General features: G+C 27.6%; 2 long non-coding RNA genes across 3 annotated transcripts in view; one reads left to right on the top strand and one right to left on the bottom strand.

Moving 5' to 3' along the window:
- Window positions 1-16491, bottom strand: part of LOC126905119 (uncharacterized) — a 125702-nt gene that overhangs the window by 27008 nt on the left and 82203 nt on the right. The gene's annotated exons all lie outside the window — the stretch shown is intronic.
- LOC126905117 (uncharacterized) lies at window positions 2925-14840 on the top strand. Of its 2 annotated transcripts, XR_007703873.1 has the most exons (4): window positions 2936-3041; window positions 3147-3483; window positions 4200-4268; window positions 13915-14840. It is a non-coding gene; the product is annotated as an uncharacterized LOC126905117 (long non-coding RNA). The 2 variants fall into 2 exon arrangements; XR_007703874.1 differs by lacking the exon at window positions 3147-3483 and having other exon boundaries at window positions 2925-3041.

Below are 16491 nucleotides of genomic sequence, written 5' to 3'. Positions count from 1 at the left end.
CTCAAGTACTTGCATAGTATACTTGTAATAACATATGTATGTTTATTGTTCAAACTAAATAGTGCAGCAACAAGAATGAAACCCTTTTTTCTGCGAAATAGATAATTGGAATCTTTGAGCTTCTTAATTACTGCAATGAATTTCGTAGAAAACTATGAATTATTTTATAAGATGTGATTAAAATTTAATGAGTTTTATTACAGAAATCACGTGTATCATACGCATTTAATTTAAGGAAAATTGTACTCTATCGATTGAAAGCATGAAAGTATTGAAACTGGAATTTCATGATTTTTCAATAATTTCATTTAAACATTACTCGCTGTCAGTGTAGTAAATTAAGTATATAGTGTAACGAATAATTTAAAAATTTGTCAGTTAAAATCATTTTCATCCTTTAAAATTTAAATATTTAATTATTCATGAAATAGATATTAGACATTTTTTCGAAGATGTAAATGATTTACCCAAATATTATTTTTCAAGACTTAGTATTTCTTTGGTTACATTAATGCGTGATTATTATTTATGATCCATAAATTATAATAATCCCTGGTTACAATAGACAAAATTCATTTCACCCAACATCATAAAATTACATTCCTAGTTCTTGAAAACTATTAAGAACAAAACAGATGAATTTAACATTTAATTTCATAACGAAAGAATTTTGTAAAAATATACTTAGATTGAGTCGCTCTGGTCATAAAATTTATACTTTATATTGAAACTCTACTTTACATTGAAAATGTAAATACATTACTTACAACTTATAGTGATCAGTGCGGGAATGCAACTAAATAAATCATTGTTATAATTTATTCCTATAAATTTGGTTGTTTGTTTTATGGTATATTATGACTTTGATAATTAGCGATTTATTTAATGTTTTAAATCATTATTCCTTTACTCGTTAAAAGAAATGTTCAATCAATAACATCTACTTTAAAGAACGCACAAAATCATTTGGGTCAAATTAATAAAAATCTAGTGTGTATAATTATGTGATCCGAGTCTGGATCAAAACTAATTGAATGTAATCTAATGCAATTGGTCAATGTAGTAACACTTATTGAAGTGTGGTTATTGTTATCACAATTATTCATCCAATTTTAAGTAACTGGTCTAAAGATAGGGTTCGTTCAAATAATGAAATACTTAATATATTAAATTTNGGTTCGTTCAAATAATGAAAAACTTAATATATTAAATTAAATTTGTTTGTAATAAATACAATTAAAGTAGAGTCCTTACAAAATTTAAATTCGTAAACACTTTCAAATCGAAAGTTGTTGAAATAAAACTAAAGATAACTATATTAATTTAATTAAAAAATAACCAAGTGAAGATCTCGCACATGAAAAAAAATTCTCAAAAATAAACGTCAAAGCTTAACCATATCTATATTTGGATTCACTAAAATTACTTATCTATTCTTCGGCTATTCTCCTATATACATTTAAAATATATGTTAAAAATATTTTTTCTTGTATACTTTATCCATATATTCTTACTGCTTGGTAAAACTAATTAGGCTGATAACGATAACTATATTACGTGGTTTCAAAGAAAGTTACATGTTACATTTTAAATGGCCTGGAGTATTTCAATAACATGCAAGTATTTTAAAAGTGTTTTATGTTAAATTATTTTAATTTCAAACTACATTTATGGACTACGTTTTTTGAAGACAGTTATTATTTCATTTCGTAATAGGTTATCGTAAAAACCACTTACAAGTTACGTTAATTTAACAAAAAAATGTGTTAGCGTAACCTCTACAGTTACTGCTACATTGTTTATTACTATTACCGTTTTGTTGACAAATTAAGGGAAGGAAAATCATATTTAAAAAGATCCCATTCATGTTTTTCCCTGTTAAACCGTTAAAGGTGTATTTTGTAACGTTGGCACTTTTAGTCAACGCAAGAAAAGTCAAGAATTCCCGTTTTACGACCTACATGACAAATGATATCTGTACAAAGGTACACACGTCAAAACTTCTTTTGAAAACTTATTTCTCGTTGTTCTTACCTTTTCTCCAGGGAAACATATTATGGAACATATATTACTTCCTTTTTTTTCATTTGATACTGTTTTGACACCTGCGTCATAGTTTTTCGTTACTTTGAATTTGTATTCGTTCCATTTAAAAGAACACTGCAGGGGCCATTTTTTTCAAGGGGAGATAATGATATAAATCATTTTCTATTCGTATGGAGAATGATAAAAAATTAGTGACACAAATATTTCCTTATTATTACTCTATAGTCTTTTTTTAATGGTATTGCTCACAATAGAATATTTTTTTCATGATTGTAGATGATATAGAAAAATAGTTTAAACCATAGGTAAAGCGCAATATTATTTATTTTTATGTTGTGTTGCCACAGGCTTCAAATTACAAGACTGCATTTATTTACGATTAACCTTCACGTCAAACATGTGCATATTGTGCATTGAGATAATTAGATTTAATGAACAAACGTCGATACTTGAGTTATGCTATAAATCTTCTGTCAATATAGTATTTCATACGTAGAAACTATTGTTTTTGCGATGACTTGCTTGTATATTTATAGCAGTGCGTTAAAATTACACGAAACTATAATAGTAACATATATATATATATATAATTATATACATTGTAATTTTAGACGATTAATGACCGGAGGCCGTTTTTATACTCGCCGAATATCGCGCACAACACGTTTTAAATGTATTTAAACAAATATTAATGGTATTTTTAAAACGCCGTTATATACATAAAATGCTCATTAGGCATTAGTTATTGATTGATCTATTTGTAATAGTATCATTGTACATGTTATGATGCGTATTATGTGTAAATAATATGTACACATAATTATTACATTTGAAAACTGTACAATAATGTTCAAATGAGTGTTTGGCATATTAGTGTTGTTTTGTCATTCATTTTAAAAGCATGTTAGATTTTAAAGTCTACCAAATTCACTAAACCGGAATTTTTAATATTTAGTTAATATCACAGAGAATTGTATCACATCACGTGAATAAAAGTAAGCAGAGATACTTTTTTTCCTTCATTTTATAATACTACCAAAAGAGTAAAATGTAATAAAACCGTACATCATCATATCGGTTTCTTTTTTTGTGTCTTATAGGTATGTGTTATAGAGTTATTATCTCTCCAGGGAAGAGCAGGCGTGAATTCTAAAGCTTATTAGTATTCCACGAGCTATTTTATCCGGTTATCAGTACGACGTTACGTATACTCAAGAAGCCACGTAGGCAAAATCGGTGGAATAAAAGCAACCACTGTAATACTGCTGTGTATTGCCTTAGGGTCAATAACTATATGCAAATTTTATCATTGCACATAGTACTTTATTCCTTAGGGACTTGCAGGGCAAGATTGTGTAATGCGTTTTCTTTAGACTTCAACTCCAGGATTCATATGAGATAAGAGAGCTTTTACTACCGTGAGAGTACTTTTAAATGGTAAAAGCATAATATATTTTTTTTAACATAGTTCAAATTTTGAAAACTGTTGTTATTTTATATAAAAGATTATTTGTTCGTATTTTGGTCCAATAAAAAGTTCTAATGTTAAACGTATTATGATCATACAAATTATAAATTAGTCAAAAATCAAAACTTAAATTGTGAATCATAAAAACTTTAAAAGAGAAAACTATAAAAATTTATCTGCGAAAGGAGATTATTTGAATGCTTAATATTCTCAGAAATGCCAATCGAAACAACAATTTTGAAAAATTATATTTACCTAAATAATATTTTCTAAGTGGCGGAAATTAAATTTAATACTTCAAAAAATTTTCAACAAAAAGTACCTATTATCTGTGTAGTATATTTGTGACTACAGAAACAACACAATTTCATGATAAAATAAGTTTTAGTAATATTATATTAACCTAAATCCCCCACAGGAGTCGTCTTAGTGGAGCTCATTTCTTATATGTATATGAAATTAAATTTATTTAATAAAAATAAATTCACCGATATAATTTAAGTTAAAAAGATAACTAAAAATATTTTTGTAATAACTATCTGGCACAGATATTAAATATTATATTAATAATTTATTGATTATGATTTATGATATCATGGCCGACCCCAAGTAGAAAAAGAAGACTATTGATTATAATTTATAAAACAGAAAAACTGAAATTATTAATAATTTATGTATTTTTCAGATGTCACCAAACAAATGTGAAATTGTTCGAGGAATGGTTATAATCAAGCGTTGAAAAAGGAATATTAAAGTAATTACTATAAATAAAACTGAAATTCTAATATTAAGTTTATTATTACAAAAAATGTTTCACTTTATCATAATTTAAATGCAACATAAGGGTGTTATAGAAAACTTTATTTTTATTAATTGAGCCAAACAAAAGTGAACCAGAGTACATTTATACAGTTTCGAAGTTTCTTTGATGGCCAATGCACTTCGGCGTTTATCTTGTTAAAGTATTGCAAGATGTGTTATTTATGCTACAATAAAACTTTTGTTTTCTAAGTCCAACATTTAATTAGATCTCTGTTTAATTTAGCAGTTAGATATTTATTATTTCAGTTCCAGATATATTTTTATAAGCTTTTACTATGTTTAATCAAATGTTATTAAACAAATGTTTTTTATTTTATATTTCTGCAAATCTTTTAAGTTTTTTTTTTAGAAAAAATATAATCATAAATAATAATTACAATCTGAATAACAATTTGAACCAACTACAAAATAAGTTTTAAAACAATATATAGATTCTTAAAATTTAATATAGCAAAATCGTTTTAATTAATACAAATATCCAGTGTTCTATGGAGTACAATATATTGAACTTTCAGTAGCTTTTTTTGACTTAAGTCATTTCTGCAAAAGTAATTTAAAAAAAAAAACTCCATGTCTAACAACAATCGTAATAAGAGTGTTTTGTTATAATATCATACAATCATTTCAAGAATGTTCAAGTGTTTCAACATTTTCTTAAAAGTAATATTCGAAAATTGCATGGGGGAGTATCAGCCGTCAAAAAAGGGGAATGGAACATTAAAAATCAACCATTGCAGTCTAGTCGTTTTGGACACGCGGTACAGTTTACTCAGCAGTGTAAAAAAAAGTTCTGGAAAACCTTTAGACGATTAAACGATTTCGTCTGTTGAAGGCACAGCAAACGTCAAATGATTGCGCGTGCTAAAAGAGGGAAAAGTCCCCTTATCCGTCAAGTTAATGTCAATAATGTATACTTGGGTTATTTTTTACTCTCCTGGTATTTCAAGATTACCGGAGATCATTTTCATTTGTGAAATGCAAATGCCTCGTTTAAAAATGAATGCATACACATTTACCGTTTTAGTAATATTACACTACACCGCGCCTGACGTTAGGCTTAATATTTTAAAGGGAAAAGTAACTACACGTTATCATTTGATGAAAACAGCACTCACGAACTGTAGTTACGGACTCCCTTTAGCTGGGGATTTTTGCATTATCATTAAAGTGTACGCAACGCCAGGATGTTGTTCTGGCGAAGGGGTGATGAGAGTATGTACGTGTACCGTAATCAGAAACTGCGTCTCAGTTATTTTTATGGCTGATAATAATCGTGATCACATTAAGTCTGTGAAGGGGGACACGAGCTAAATGGACACGCAGAGCATTGTTTGTCGCTATCCACTATTTTGAACATATAAGATCTGTCGGTGGCTTTTTTCATTCACACTCACTTCAAAAATCAACCTCATATAAAATATCCAAATTAAAATACGACACGATACATTATTGCGCCTTAAAAATTATTCAGTTAATAGACATCAAAGTTTTTATTAATCGAGTCTATAACATATAGTTACAATATGTAAACAGATAAGTTTTGGCATGTTTGCGATGGTAAAATTTGGAGGAGCAAAAGTTAAACACAAATAAAATAATCTACTTATTTTTTTATCCAAAACATTAATATCTATTATTTTATATTTAATTAACTTTAATTATAAACATGAGCTAAAGGGTTTGCAAGATAATTGCGTATCATCGTTCCTATTTCTGAATGTCCTCACAATAGCGTATTAAACATTATTATCTAAAGACATTTTAGTATGTTCGTCAAGTATTTCAGTTATTGGATTATTCCGGTTATAACTAATATGATAAAGACATCTCGACGCCATTTCTTTTATAAAATATAATTACAAGTGGAAAAAGCGAAAATGGCCTAGTAAAAAATAATTTAAAAAGAGACTATTAGAAAAATGTGTGTAATTATGTAAATATCATATAAAATTCAATCAAGTTACTTTTTATCATAAACTAGAATATCTCAATTATTTATAAAAGCTTTTCATAAATTCATAATAAAAATTTTCAATTATAATTATTTCTTAAAAAGATTATTAGATGATTAATTAGATATTTATTGAAATTTTATTGAACGACAGTTATGATTTATTTGCTAATTTTAGACATATAATAATATCATGTGCCATAGTTTAATATTACTAAAAAGACAAATCAGTAATTGGTATGATAATAATTTTATGAGTTAATTTAGGCACCCGACGATTGATGAAATGAGATTTTGATAGTCAATAAAGTAAAAATTACCAACCCGCACATAAAAAAAATAGCGTGAAAACGATTTAAAAAAGTTTTACTGCGCAAAGATACGGTCGACGAGTGAGCGTTGTTGGGATTGACATTCAAAACATATACTTAAAGGTTTTATGAATACTTAAGCCAAAGCCGTTGTGTAATTTATGATTTTACCGACTGCCGTCGTCTTTGGTGTATCGCAGGACTAAATATACTTATGTATAATAAAAAAAAAAAAAATAGGAATAAGTATCCGTGATGCGCTCACGCAATACTTCTTAGCTATTGAATAGGATGTATTACTAAATCAAGTTTATCCTTAGGTTGTGTACGGCAATTTGAAGGGGACAATACCTAAAAAGGAAACGAAACTAAGTATATAAATGTAGTGATAAGCTTGCATTGTATCTATCCAGGCAGACGAGTTTTTTGTAACGATGCTTCCACCTTTTTAAAATGTTTATTCGAAAGTATTAAGAAGGAATACAGATAAATAAAACAAAAATTTTAAATACACGTGAACCGTAAAGAAGGGAAAAAACTCTACATTTGAATATAGTTTTTTAAAGTTGACAAAACATAACGCAGATTTTACGTTATTACATTCAGTATAAATATTTATACTAGAGTTAATAGTAACGACAGTTTGGCAAACTTGAAAAAAAAAAAAAAGAAATCGAGACATCGAACCATCATGTTGGTTCAATAGAATATGAGACATTAAAATTTACAACTTGAGGTTTTTAAACTTAATAAATTATGTTGTACAAAAAATTAGATAAAATAAATTTACTTAAGCATTTTAATCGGAGCTAGTAGTTTTTAATTAAATACCAGTACGACCGGTTTAATGGAATACGTTGATATAGCGGCAATCCAATTTCAAAATATTTCACATACAGTAATTTAAAAATAGATAAATGATAAATTTCCCGAGTATTTTTATCGCAAGCATAAATCTTATGAATAACAGACAAAAACTTTGACCCTATGGTATGAGAGTGATTTTCGTTTTTATCAATTGAAAAACTTTTCTATTTTCTAGTTATGTTTGGACTCATAAAATTCAATTGGCTTTTGATCTGAATTGTCAAATAATAATAATAATAATATTTGGACGAATAAATACAGAATCAAAATTGATGAACTGTATGTTATTATCATACGAGTGCGACCAACCATGAAGTGAAATCTGGAATTTCTGAAATTGATTTCAAAGGATTGGATTAGTAGGTTTTACCGCAACGGAGTTTTCCACTTATATCCGTTACATTGAATAGATTATAACTTAAATTGATTGTGACCAACGTATAAATAAATAGCGTATTTACAAAGTTCACCGCAAATAAAATTGGTATGGTAAATAATGTGTCCCAGACTCCTATATAGAGTAGACTGTACATGTCTACAAATAGATATTCTGGGATCGTGTACGATTTATACAACTTGGAGAGAAGAGGAGAATCGCGACGGTTGAGATGCGTTTAAGAAAAAAAAAAAAAACACTCGTCCCGGCGGCACCAATCGAAAAATAGTATATACGAATCGAGAGCACGTCGACCAATTTCATTAAAGGTCGGTAATACACACTTATATTGTGTGCACGAGCTATATTGCGTACATACATACGCAATGTATGAGATGTTCGTCCAACATTCATTGAAGGCGATTTATTTTCATGGATTCAACTACTGTTCCTGAGGGAAATTCTATGTTATCTTGTATGGGTTTTCCTGTGGTACACATACACAGACGTCACATCACGGTATATATGGCTGTACATTTAGGACATATCGGATGTCAGTGCGGAGTGTGTGCACAATTCGAACAGACAGAATAAAAGGGGATAAAACGGCGAGGGAGTGGAAGTGGACACTACGAGGTTATGATAGGGGTAGAAAATAAATTGGGTCTTGGGTGACGCGAACGGCTGCGGCTGCGGAGGATTATTTGTAAACGCTGCCAGTGTTTATTTGGATCCTTCCCTCTCCATTCCTCAATATTTATAGAGTTATACATTCTTTCTTCATTTTTCCTCATTCACACATAAAAATAGAATCTTTGACGCGTCATCTCACTCTCGAAATAAAATATTTAAGCATAGTCATCCATTTCCCAAGTAAACACGCTTATAAATAATATACAAAATGCATAGCGAGAACATAAAAGTCTTTAACTTTCACCTATACATAATTCAAATTAAAATGTTGTATGAAAAATGTTAAACCTTCTTTGGTAAAATTATACTTAATCAAACAAATTACATTCTAAACCAATTAATACAGTTATCTAACGAATAAATATTATTAATACTAACATAATAATACAAATAAAAATAGTTCTCATTAGTAAAATTGTATATAAATACAATACGGGATAAACATTTATTGTACAATACAAAATTTTAAAAAATTTCCCAAAAAAATCTATATTTTCCTAATTCATTTTTATTTGACGTCGAAATATCAAATAGCTTACTATTGTTTATTTTAATTTAAATTGGGTATCTATGTAGTTTTATTATAATTGAATTAATTATTTATTTAATAATTTAAACATTATTTTATGAAAAATAACTCAATTAGTATTCTAAAAAAACTGATTTACAAACACGAACAATCGAATTTTTACTAGCTCGTTTTAATTGTTCATACATTTCGATTTTTAATCTATAATTAAAAACAGTAGTAAAAACAATCTTTGATTAATGGTAATTATGGCAGTCGTTATTTATAATAATCTTTATGAGAAATTGATATTTTTTTCATTTTACATTAGAGATCTTTTTCCTTCTTTGTAGAATGTTTTTTTTTTTTTAATGACAACATTTACAATTGGAACAGTAGTTACATAGTTGTATGTCACAAAATATTCTTTTTCTATGCCGCAGTTTCATTTTACTTGTTGAGATATTTTTCATTAGTCACACGTTGTATTAGCGTGAACGATTATTGGAGTCGGCAAAATACGTAGAATTATGTTTGTGTCGAGCAAATTACTTTTTTCAGTTATTAAAAAAAAAAAAAAAACAATATTTCATCCACAGCAACGGAACTCGTTTGTTACGAATTCCCTGTAATCGATTTTTTCATTAATTCCCGTAAACGCGTTTCGCGTGTGTTGTTTGTGGATCGAGTACCGTGTTACCAGACAATTTATGACGTTTGCCTACAATGGTTAAAAAACTATTTTTTTTTAACTCTAAAAAAAATATCCCATTCGATCATTATTTCAATATTGCTACAAGTTTCCGAAACGTTGCGTTTACATGAGAAACAAATTGTGTTATTTTGAGAGATGAATCGTTTTATGTTCATATACATTGGAAAACTTAGCCGGATGTACTTCTTAGAATGGATTACTTTCCTTGAATGGATTATTGTATAATTATTTATCGATAAAAATTTACGTTCATTAATCTTATTGTTACTATCTATCATAGAAATATTTTTTTACCAGTAACTATGGCTCATTGATAAAGATAACCTTTTTCTTCTAACTAACAGTCCTTATCTATTTCGCGTTAACACTAATCGATTTACTATTTTTTTATCACTATGTCTACACTAACAATAATTTAAAGATTTATTAATAACTATTAATGGCTATAATTTAAGATCAATTATTATTTTGCTTTTTAAATAGTATTTTATAAAAAAAAAAATCGGAAATTTTTCACTATTAATTCATTTTATACATTTAACATGATAGAATTTTTATATTCGTTGAACGTACTCGTTAAATCAAAAGGCATATGTCAGTAGGAGTAATAAAAATTAAGAGTGTAACCATTTTTCATTGTATTAATACAATTTTACCAGCCAGTTTAAGGTTCGAATAGAGAAATAAAAGTAAATCTTGGCAGAATTACCATTACCGATTATTAAGAGTACGGAGTTATGTACACAATTTATCTGACGTTTTTATGTTTGTTTGCAAGCGCAAACGTTTAGTTAATTATGCATTAGTACCTGCATTTCTCTCATCCGTTATCGCGAAACAAAGTTCAGTGGCATTGATATAGTTAACTAGCATCAAGAGATACAATCCCACTTTATTATTCATATTCTTGTAGTAATTCTGCATTACATGTAATAAGATATTATGTAAAGTGCAGAAATTCAATTCTATGTGTTCATACGAGTGGAAAATGGTTTATTCTCAGTGAACTGTAAAACAGTAGCGCTACTACACTGTTCACTTTTTATGTCCACTCGGTGTACATTGTTGTTGTTTATGAAATACCATTAGAAACTTTTTGGCTGCCGTTGCACGAGTTTACATTACACACTTTCCCGAGCTCGCACTCTTCTCCCTCTGTCATCTCGGTTGGCGGCACATGGATGTATTATTCACCGTCGAAACTACGGTTTGTTGTTAGCTGTTGTGTGCCAAGGCGACCGTCATTTCGAACGCCCTACGCCGCCTATTTAATTTATTAAAACTCTCGCAGCCGCATACCACCACCGAGTTCTATAATACGCTATCAGCAGGAAAGCAACGGCCGCAGCTACTGCCATTTCCGTTCCCAGAGGGATAGAAGATTCGGTTAACTCTCGCAGGCCCCATGTGCAGGATTTGCAGTGGAAGGTGTGTAGGGAACACTGACGGTGTTATCTACATAGCGTACTATAGTTTTTCCCAAGAGCTCTTCAAAATTGAAGAACCTCCGCCCTATCACCAACAAGCATACCGATATACGTATATATCATCTCTTGTGCGCTTTCCGTCAATAGCGCCCAATGAGATAAGCTTAAACGAACATTAAGTATTGCAGGTGACAAATATTAAGACAACGACAATTTCGGGTCTTTCATTTTTGACCACTACAACCGTAGTTACGCATAGAATATAAAATCAATATATATAACAACGAAAATTCCTTTTTATTAAGATGTACAATACCACATGAGTTGTACAAGAATACTATGGTTTAAAACGATATTTTGTAGTAATAAAAAATTATTGTTTTAAAGTTTGCAAGTTTTTGTTCTTAGCTTAAAAAAAACCATTTACACATGTCAAGAACAATTTTTTCATCTCGATTTTTAAAAATATATCGGAAGGTTTGGCATCAAACATTTATGTTCTAGTGAAATTTTAAAATATAGAAATTGTAAAATTAAAAATATAAAAATTATGTAATTTAACAGATTTGTATCAAAGCTTTTCTATGATAGTGATGTTGTCAGATATCTATATTTATATGTCCCCTAAGTTGCGACCTCAATGACTGGGTTTTTTTAAAACATATTTTGGAAAAAACAAGGTATTTTAATTAATTTATGCTTATAATTTAAACGTTCATTATTCAAGCAAGATTAAATTATTGAAGTAGTAGTAGTTGTATTTAAAAGATAAATTAAAATTGTAAATTATTATTATTATTCGAACTCACGATACAGTAAATTTATTCATTACGTTTAAATTTAGCGTCTATTGGTATAAGGTTATTTTTTGCCTTTAACTTTTTACTTAGTGAGTTATAAAAAATAATTACAATTTTCACCATTGACATTTCATGATTTTTACTTCATGGAGTACAGATATTTTAAAATGGACGAATAATTTAAAAAAAATAAAACATAACCATATGAAAATTATGAATTAAATTATATAGCTGTGGAATCCAGGTGTTAGGATAAAAAAAAATATAGTGATTTGAACGTTCACAAAATTTATAAAGGTAACAGAATGGTTTTATGGNTTGACATTTCATGATTTTTACTTCATGGAGTACAGATATTTTAAAATGGACGAATAATTTAAAAAAAATAAAACATAACCATACGAAAATTATGAATTAAATTATATAGCTGTGGAATCCAGGTGTTAGGATAAAAAAAAATAGAGTTGTTTGAACGTTCACAAAATTTATAAAGGTAACAGAATGGTTTTATGGAAAAAAAAATAATGCTTTTATCCAGTGCAGCCGGTACTCAGTGCTCATATTCCACCAGACCTAAATATTATGGAACTGCATTGTGGAGTGCATAGAGAAAGACTTGTGAAGACTACTATACAGAAAGTGTTACAATAATACAGCATAGTATAGACCGATTATAGTCATATAATGTACATGTAGTTTGCTGCTCCGCATGAAATGACTGCATAGAAGGGCGGGTCTCTAGGTGTTAGCGGCCATTTGCTGCTATCGACATGGGGTCCACTCTACCGTGTTTATAATAACTCATGATTTTTTCTGGTTTATGTTTTTTAAAGCAATAGCACTAATATTTATAATATCGACTCATATTCTATACTCTGGTAGTGATTATTAAATGTAGAGTTTTTACCAAGTCAATAACCTTTTCTAAATCAAAAATATTATCCAACTGCTTCAGTCGAGACGATCCCCAAGTGTGCTACATAGTCCTTTGTTATATTATATACTCGCACATGATATACGTGTTAATTAAATAGGCACTTGAAATGTACGGGCTCAAAAATGAGTTACAATAATGAAAGTTTAAAAATATATTACGATCACGATTGATGAATATGACTCCTTTCTAGTGTGGAAAACTTGCCTATTTGATTCAAGAAATATAAATTGAAAACAATTAATTTGTCATACATTTTTTATTTGATTATTTTAACACAATGTGATCTAAAAATATTGACTCAACTTTTATTTCTTGAAATAATGATTTTTTCAGTAAAGTGAACAAATTAAAATTTTATTTATGTATGTTAAACGTAGTAAATATTCAGTGTATTATGAGAAAACAAATATTTCTAAGGGTAATATTTAAGGGGAACTTCTAAAAGTTAAACAAGAACAAATTATTATCATTTTTTAAATATTAATCGGCGAAGGGTTTAAATTTTTTTTTGAATGGCTGATAACCAGAAATGTCACATTACTTTCTGGGACATTAACATTTTAAAATTTAGTAAAGGTAAGGAGTGGGATAATGTTTAGCGATGCTCTTTTTTCTTTTATTTTACAGATTAGAATTTAACGTTGTGTATTCTCTTGCTTATAAATAAAAATTATATTAATTAAAAAGTAATGTCACAAAACTGGTTATCGACCAGTCAAAATTTTTATCAATCCATTCCCTATTTAATAGTTAAAAAATAATTATACTTTCCCGTTTATCTACAAAAAAATAATAGTAATTAATAATTATTTCTTTTAATTAACTTAATATTTATTAGGGTTCATCAAAATAATTCAATTTTTAATCTGAACATTTTTGTAAAAAAATAATTATTTAACGAATGAAAGAATAGTGAAGTGGTAGTATCATTATACATTATACTGTATTTTTATATATTAATGAAATTATTTAAAAATGATCTATTTGTTTCAGAAAAAGAATGTAAAAATTATGAAGCTGTTTATGATATGGCGTGAATATTACCATCTATCAAACAATTAACCGACCATGGTCACACTTATCATTAATAAATTTAACAGATATTTTTATTGTACTATAAACATTGTAATTATTTGACTGATTACACCCCACTAATACTACCACGATGTCAAATTTTTATGTTCATGAGTTGTATTTAGTTATAAGTATAATAAACATTTTATACAAGTCATAAAAAATAATTTTATCAGTTTTAAGTATCATTAGTTTTTTAATTCACAATCTAATGACTCCACATTATCAGTATGGTAAAATTGAAGTTATTTGTTGACATTGTATTAAATATAAACACCATAAAGGAAAACATTCTTGGTCTATACAAGACTCATTAAAAAAATTAAATAGTCTAATTAAGAATGATTATAAGTGTACATTATTACAGTTATTAACTCTTATTACTTTTAAGATTTTTCTGTTATTTTAATACATTTTTTACTACACACACAAAATTTATAACTATATCAATAGGGTTTAATATTTGTTTTTTATTGTATTTTAAACGGACGTCCGTTATAAGTTTATCGGCATTTTACTTGTTTTTTTTTTAACTTTTACGACAAAACTCCCACAAAAATGTACTTATTCATAATGTCAAAACAAACACTTGTGTATCTGATTGTTTTTATTGTTGAGGTGATGTGCTATTAAAAATTTTACGACTTCTGTAATTTTCAAAATAAAAAGGACGACATAAACAAAGAATACTGTATGTTACATACTGCGGTCAAATAATTTTTATTTTGTATCAATAATAATGCTAAACACATTCATAAACATTTTTAATTTTGGCTACCAATAAATACAATTTATATTGTTTTGTATTTTTTTCTTTCATCAATAAACATGTTCAAGAATCCTAATTTAAAATTTTATTTAATAGGGTGAGTATTTTTTATTATTTTTGATCCAAATTACATAATATATTACCAATTATGAAATGATATACACATATAAACATGCTAAACTCATAGTATCATTATTATTGATTACAATTAATTTTTATAAAGTGAAAAAGAAATATTATTACTTTAAATATTAACTGTAATACGAACACTTAATAGAATATTAAGCTTTCTCTAGCAGGTAAAATTAAAGTACATAAATCTTGGTTTTTTGTCCATAAAAATGATCTTAGAGCACATAATATAGCATTTCATTTTGTAATTTATGTTTGTAGGATTCATTTCATAAATAGATATAAATGGGATCATGGCCAATACATACAATTTATCATCGCCTTGTTCAGTAATAAAAAAGGTGTACCAGCAGTAATAAAGTGTTAGCGTTGAATGTTGATTAAAATCAACGGCCTGCATGTATATATAGATGGATAGAAGCTGTAATGAATTTAATTATGATGTTGAGCAGTCAAGCGACAAAATCAAATAAATTAACATTACTTGATAAAATTTTACATTTTCACATTTTTTCCTAAACCACAACATTTGTCTTCTTTTTTAAATTGCATGTGTTATTTTTAAAAGTTGTTCATACTTAAATGAACAAGACAGATTTTACTAAACAATTTTAATTTTAAAATTAGTTCTGTGAAATCCTAATATTATACATAAATTATAGATTGAGTAACAAAAATATAATAAATAACTTTTAATTATATTTTAAATAATCTTTTTTTTAAATTTATTGCCTTAGACTACATTCAAACATATATTTTAATATTTATTATAATTAAGAATAAAAAATTACTTTTTATAATTATGAAATGACAATTTTTTAGAGTTTTTATTACAAAGTATTTTGATACGTTGATAAAAATTTTAGAACAAGTATTTTAATACATAGAGTGGGTATGGAAAGCGGGTGATATATACGTACAAAAGTACAAGCTCCCCTGCTACATACAAACATTAATAAAAATTTATGCTCTGAACATAATCTAAGAATACAATAATGATTCAAAAAAAAAATTCTGAACTGAATGATAATTGGATCATTAACTGAAAAATCTATATATTATCTATATATACTAATGTGCATCTAAGCCAATTTCGAACTTAGCCAAGTAGGAAAAGTTGATAATGTGCAAAATAATCAGATAAAGTAACATAAGCCAAACAGTATTGGCTAATATAGGAAATAATTATTTTTTTTTAACATAATATGTAAATTAGTAATTAATAACTATAAGTTGTACCACTGGGTATTAATCCTCATTCAAATACACATGTCATAAATAATATCAGTACATAAATTAATTGCTTAAATAATAACAGGTTTTATACAACATGATTTATAAAAAATACTATCCTCCTTTTATCATTAAATAATAATTCTTCCATAAAATTATACAGATTAAAGTTTAAACCCAAGGGTAAAAATGTAGGGGTGAATTTTGAAAGTTAAATAGGAACAAATTATAATGATTTTTTAACTATCATACGGAGAATGGTTTTAACTTTTTTTTGGATGGTTGATAACCAGATATGTAACATTAATATTTAAATATTAATAATTTAAGATTTAGAAAAAGTTAAAAAAATGTATTACGAT

This window comes from Daktulosphaira vitifoliae, unplaced genomic scaffold (genome assembly GCF_025091365.1).
Source record: "Daktulosphaira vitifoliae isolate Bord-2020 unplaced genomic scaffold, ASM2509136v1 Scaffold_4, whole genome shotgun sequence".
Classification (NCBI taxonomy): domain Eukaryota; kingdom Metazoa; phylum Arthropoda; class Insecta; order Hemiptera; family Phylloxeridae; genus Daktulosphaira; species Daktulosphaira vitifoliae.
The sequence above is the reverse complement of the archived record's forward strand: the minus strand, read 5'-3'. Positions and strand labels throughout refer to the sequence as shown.